The following is a 7123-nucleotide window of genomic DNA, read 5'->3' on the forward strand; positions in this document are numbered from 1 at the left end:
GGATTTAAACTTTACTTCTCAAAGAAAATTTTTTTTTTTCATAGCGTTAAATTTACTCTTCTAAGGACAAAAGGGGAGTTGACTAGAACTTTTAATTTGATTTTGAAAAGAAGAAGTGGATTTTATTTGATTTCAAGACCTGTAGCTGTATAGGCTATATATTTAAAAAGGAAAAAAGACTTTTAAAAAAGCAGAATATGGTTGAAATACATGTTTCAACGAAACTTTTTCTTTAGAAATATTGAAATTTTTTTAGCTGACTCGCTGGATAACTGTAAATTGTTCTATTACGAGGAACTCTGCAGTGTCCTCAGAACCCTAAGTGAAAGGAATGGGTGATGCAATCCATGATAACACCAGTGTCCTGAAGTCTACTGGGCAAATTGGACGGGAGCAATGAAAGCCTTTCCGAAGGCGCAAAAATGCTTCCAGGTCTCCCGGAAATCATGCTAGAGCTGTTGGCTAGGACTGTCAGTGAAAACTATTTTCAACTGGGAGAATTCTGGCAAATTTCCCCAGTGTCAAATTTCCCTGAGAAATTTCACTCCCCAGAAACTGCCCTCCTCACAGAAAATTCTCCCCATGAACAATTAAATTGGCTGAATACCGTAAATAAATTCAGCCACACCGAGTTGCCATAGAAGTGGTCAAACGTTACATGTGAGTCCTAGGTAGCAGTATTTCCGTGTTCTCTGAACTTCTCTTCAGTCTAGTTGTAGTTAGGGGTTGAATGAGTTTTTTTACCTAGAGAGTAGTATTGCACATACTTTTCAGGTGATAATTTCACATCGTTTTGTGCAGCCCATATTGTTAGGTAATCAAGTGCTTTTTGAATTATTGCATGTAGCATATTACCTTCTGGTCAAAAATGAAATAATAATACATTGTGTCAACATCGTCCTTTATCGTAGGCAGCGCTATTGCGCTGCCTACGATAACTGTTTCTAAATATGTTCTGAGTCTGTCTTTCTTTTATTCATTTTCTGAATCAAAATTCCATTGAAGATTATTGAAGATCTTTTGATTCTATGGAAGATCACTTAATTCCATTGAATCCATAAATTTATTCTATTGAAGGTCTGCATCAAAATTCATTGAATATCAAAATTCCGTGGTTTACTGTGCAGCAGCATGTTCTTTCGGGAAAGGGGCCATATTACTTTCAGGAAAGGGCCATATTACTTTTGGGATTACTATTGGGAATATGCTTTCGGAAAGGGGCCATATTAATGTCAAGTCAGGATCGGCTATGTTATGCACGATCTCGCAATGGGAGCCTTGCTGAATATTTTGGGGTAAATCTTGGCACCAAAGAAGTATTATGCTAGCGAAGCTGTTTGCTATCCTCGTTGACTATAGCCATCGAGCTCCCGGCCCTAGAATCTAAATCTGCCTGAAGATTATCCTTTATAATGATAATTAACCTTATAATGATATTTTTTTTGACATGACGGTTGAACCTGGGTAGATAAACATAGTATTTTTAATTTCAACACTTCAAAGCTAGTGTTTTCTAAACTTTATTTACACACTACCCATTTTATATTTTGAGAGATGAGGGAGGCTGTCCCCTCATCTGTCCCTTGCTCCTTATGCTGAAGTGTGACTTTTTCCCCAACTCTGTAAGAACAATTTGTGAAGCACGTGGTCGTTGAATTGGAATAAGAAGCTATTCAAAGTACTAAAATACTTTAGCATAACGAGCATGGGGTGAAAGAGGGGAGAGCCCCAGTCATATATGGGATATTTTTTTTCAAGTTTTAATGTTGCTCCTTTCTTTCAGTTGTTTTTTTTTATCTAATCATAGGCAGTTCAATAGTGCTGCCTAAATAAAGAGCTATGTGTACAATGTGTAACTTATTTGTTTTTAGTTTTTTGGTTTTTTTAGACCAGGGCACTTTGAATAGAAGTAAGTGTCTTTGAAATTTTGGAAAGGGATTCATTCGAGTGGATGTTGAAAAGACTAGAGCCCTTTCTGATAGTCAAAGTGGTTGGAGGATGACCAGCCTTTCCCCCACGCCCATCATTCCCCAAACACGTCCAGTCAAAAGTTTGAGATAGTTATTTTTTCAGCGTAGTTAAAAGATCTGTAACTTATGTTTTCAGGGATGAACCCCCTTGCCCTCAAGGTAAGGATTGTAAGATATGTCCTGGGGACTTAAAAGGTTTTTTATACAAAGGTTGGTTATGTATACTTTGGAGAGAACTCGTTGGATTGACAATCTGAAGTTTAAGTTCCTTTTTCAAGAGTTAAAGTGGACGGTGAGGGGGGGGGGGGGGTGGTAGCAGCCCCCCCCCCCACACATTGTATTTTCCTGAAATGCATCTGATAGAAATTTTGAGGTTGACATTTGTTAAAAATAGTCCAAAGGCCAAGTAAAAAGGTCTTTGGGGTTGACAAAGACCCCCACAGCCTGAGGGCAAGGGAGGCTAGTTATACTCCGGGGGCACATAAAGTTTCTATGGAAGGAGCGGTTGTGTAAGCTTTAGAGGTGCCTAATTTGATTGAAAATGCATTGTTCTAGTTATCTTTTAAGATCCAAAAGTAATGGCAGGCAGCTAGTCCCTCTTCCTCCCTGACATCTTCGTTTCCCCGAGCATTTTTTACCGACATTATGAGATAATGTCATTATGAGATAATGCTCCAATACTCTTTTCAAGAGTCAAAGTGAAAGGGGGTCAACCATTCCCCCCATCCGAGCCTATTATTTCCCAAAAAATACTCGATTGAAATTTCAAGAGAGCTATTTATTCAGCATTGTTGAAGCATCCAGTAACAATGTCTTTGGGGACGTCAACTTCCCCATAGTCCTAAGGACAATTCGTTCTTTGTTTACACATAGTATATGTGACTGAGAAATGTATGTATTTTGACTTTACTTTCCAAAAGACGAAGGACATTTAGGTGAGCTTTTTAGAGAATGTTGAGTAGAGTATTGAACTAACTCAAAACATGTTCTATGTCTACAGAAGGCTTAAAGGTTGTAACTCAGGAATGACTGAGCATACTAATTTGGATCTTTCAAAAAATGATAAGAGAAATGACGAAAAGAGTAATATTTATAATTCTACCACTACTATTGCAGCTATCACCACTACTACTGCTATATTACTCCATTTACAAGGTTGAGAAGAAATCTAGAATGAATTAAAAGAAATATGTGTATGTGCATTGTCTAAAGAGTCAATCTCAAGAATTGATTTGAATATTAAGTTTGAATATTCAGAGAATGCTTAAAGGGGTAGATAATCTGACCAAAAGGCAAGACGTGCACGCTAGTACTAAAAGTGCTGCCGCTGCTGCGATTACTACACCTACTTCAACTACTACTTCTATTGCAACTACTTGCAAGGCTAAGAGCGTTGAGATGAAAGTTTCAAGAAGCATTTGAACAAACAGGTTATCAAAAGGACATATCACAAATGTCAGAATAATGCCTATTGTATTAAGTTGAAACTCCCAGGACTTGATGAAAGGGATGTTTAACCGACCAAAAGGCACTACATTATAACTACAACTGCTACTAGGACTACTGCTACTAATATTACCAATGCTGCTATTGTAACTACTATTACAACTATTATGGGATAAAAGTAAATAAAGATTGTCAAGGGAGTAGCAGCAATATCTTAGGAACAGTTTGGTTTGTAAAGTTAAAACTAGCAGGGCTTGATGTAAAATAACCAGAAGAAAGTCCTTCCATCCTAATACTACTACTTCTACTCACACTACTACTACTACTACTACTACTACTACTACCAAATCTAAGGCTTCTACTATCAATTATATCGCTACTACTACTACTACAGATGATATTGAGTTAAGGCGAAAAATTGGAATGTATTGAAAATGTGCGGAACTAAATCGGAATACATTATCCGCACATAGTTTCTCAAGAGGACGTATCAAAAATGCTTCAGGATGGGTTGATGGTATTAAGTTGAAACTTTCAGCGTTTGTTGAAGGGATGTTGAAGAAATCAAAGGTGGTATGCTCATACTGCTACTACATAAGTTACATAGAATAAGGTGAAGCTTTTGAGGAAAATTTAGGTGCAGTTGAAATTTCCAGAAATTTTTTGAGGATGAATTCCTGGATATTTTAGAAAAACCATTTAATTTCTTTCAGTTTGAACCTGATATAGAGATATTCAGTTTTGACGAGACTTATATCATCAGGAAGTATGTATGCTGTTTTTCTACTAATCACACCTGGATTATCTAATTTAGTTATAAAAGGTCAGTCCCCGAAAATATTTTAGCCTACCTACTCACAAATATGACAAGTAGTTAAGAGAATTATCTTTTGGCTAATCTTGTCGCTTTAGGAATTTTTGTGCAGGTTTGACTTTGGCTTATATGCATGAAAAATTTAAACTACATTTGCATATTAATTTTGGCAGATTTATACTGGATATAAAGGGTTGCCACCTCCTCAATAACTTGCTCTTTACGCTAAGGGAATTAGCAGTTCTAACAAAACTTCCTATTCTAATTAAACGTCCCCCATGTTTCAATTATTGTAAAAAGACAAACTTTAGCGTAAAGAGTAAGGTATTGAAGAGGGAACGACTTTTCAAATTTGGAATAGTTTCGGTTAATTTTTCAAATAAACCGGTAAACCTGGCTTCATATTTATGAATTATACCCCTCCACCCCACGAAAGAACTCCTCCGTGGAAATTTCATCCAACGTAAAGTGACCCCACCCCCACCAAACTCACTCCAGATAGATTCTTCAACAGATTTCCAAATCGAAAAACAAATCATCGATTGACCAAGTCTTTCTTTCCTTGGAACTTGGACAAGCAGAAACTTCCTACTTGAAGCAAAACTTCCTAATTCCTATTTCCTGCTTAACTCTTTCTAATTCTTTTGTCAATTGAAACACCCTTGAAGAGCAAGCACATTTCAAAGACCTCTAAAAATGTTTTTTTTTTTTGCGTGTACTGATCGGTTTAAATGATAACAAAATTGGTTAAACCAACTTAAATTTTTTGTCGCAAATATGAAACTGTTTGAAACCAAACAATATTAATTTACTTACTTGTAATTGCTCCGAAAACAGACGCAAACATCAAATCGGCATCAAGAAAAATCTATATGGTTGATTTCCACTTGTCATGGTTCTGCGCCATCTCTTCAGCAAACCGGAGTCGACAGTTCACCATTTTTTTACCAAAATTCTGAAATACACCAATGGTATCGAGGTCATTTTCGACAGTTGCCCACCAATTTTTAATTGACCGCCAGGACTTCTGCACCAATCTGACAAAGGAGCCGATAGAAGCACTTGTTTGATCATATGGTCATTGGGCCTTCTCAGGACATGACCAAGCCAGTCTTCTCTGCTGGACAATCATAGCTATGGGTTGAGTATTACAACAGCGGTGACGCACATCATCTTTTGAGATTCGAACCTTCAGGATTTCTTGTAAAAGGTGGCATTCAAATACTTTCATAGCTAGGGGATAAAATCCTCAAGTGGCCAAGTCTCAACTGTATACTAGAGAACAGATCTAACAGCTGATTTATAGACATAAACTTTATCTTCAAACTAATCTTCAGTTCGCTCCACAAATGGTGGCTGGTTGAGAGAATATGGTTTGGACTCTATTGATTTTGTTCTTTACATATAGAGTACAGCCTCCACGATAGTCTATAAGTGAGCCAAGATAAGTGAAGCAATCGATTTTTTTCAATTTTTGTCCGTAAAGCATAATCTGATAATCTGACTGTATATTTAGGTCACTGACTTTAGTTTTGACTCTGTTGATCTTCATACCCACTAGCTAATAGAAATACGCTATTTCATTTTGCCTTGCTTAGGCAGTTGCTGGATCAGCAGCAAGAGCAGCTCATCGCATTATCTTTATTGTATCTTAAGGGACCAGCAATAGGTGACTTACCGGTCATATCTTTGACAGTTTTACACAACCTTCTCATGACACTATTTCTGATTGTTTTCTCCCTATTTAAATCAACCTCATACCAGAATTGCTGACGGTCCCCATGTAATCTGGTTTTATTTTTAAAGTAATGACTTTTTTTTATTAATATTAATGTGTATGATGGCTTTCGTCTATCATAACATAACTTTAACAAATTCTAAGATATAATTTTTTCTTGGATTTGCCGAGGCGTAGCCAATAACCTCGGCAGCAGCCTATTCAGTGGTGTCCCAATACTGTTTCCATAGGATAGTGGGATCTTCATCACAGTCTGTCAGGCTTTTGAACTGGTTCTGTAACTTTAGGTAGAAGTCTATTTTCACTGATTGAATTGGCTCTTTTTCAAGCTTAACTTCAGGAGTGTCATTGGATCTACAAGCGTATAATCACTTTCAGAGTTTGATCCCATGCACACTCATCTCTAACCTTGAGAAATCATGACTGAGGAGAACCAACATTGATGGATCAATACATGGTCAATTTGGCCAGCTATGGAGCCATCGTTTGATTGCCAAGTCATCTTTTTAGAGGGTTTGTGATGGAACATAGTGTTTATAATGGAAAATTTTGGGATCTCGCGAACTGGATTAGTCTATCCACGTTGAAGCACCGCTCTCCGTCAGGGCTGCCAATTTTTTTTTTATGGAGTGTGCCATATTTGTTCCAAAAATGTGCTTTTTGTGTCATCTCAGATTTCATAATGTGTTACAAAATGTGTCATATTTTTTGCTAGAAATGGTCCAATTTTCATTTAGAGCTTTGAATATATAATATCTTCCAAATCAGCTCAGAAAGGAGTAAACGTAACCTTATCCTATTATCTTGGGATCATGATCCTTTTATGACGTCATTTAAAGAAATAGAAACATTCGATTAAATTAATGTTACACACTATGAGTTTGTGTCTGCCGGCCAACGAGGCACGTTTACATTTAAAAAAGTCTTAGGGACAATCCGACAGTAAATTGAAAATAGACTTTTCGCATGAAGTCCTAATCGTAATCGGTTCTATACGTAATCAGCTTTATTAGCTAAGCTTTTTATTTACTCAATACGTAAGCCATTCAACTAGCTCCAATCTAGTATTTTTGTCATATTTGTCGGTGCCTTTTTAAGCGAGATCGATTATTTTGAGGGAAAGGCATCTCTGGGAATTTGTAATCTTGTCCGAGG

This window comes from Artemia franciscana, chromosome 7 (assembly GCF_032884065.1).
Source record: "Artemia franciscana chromosome 7, ASM3288406v1, whole genome shotgun sequence".
Lineage (NCBI taxonomy): Eukaryota > Metazoa > Arthropoda > Branchiopoda > Anostraca > Artemiidae > Artemia > Artemia franciscana.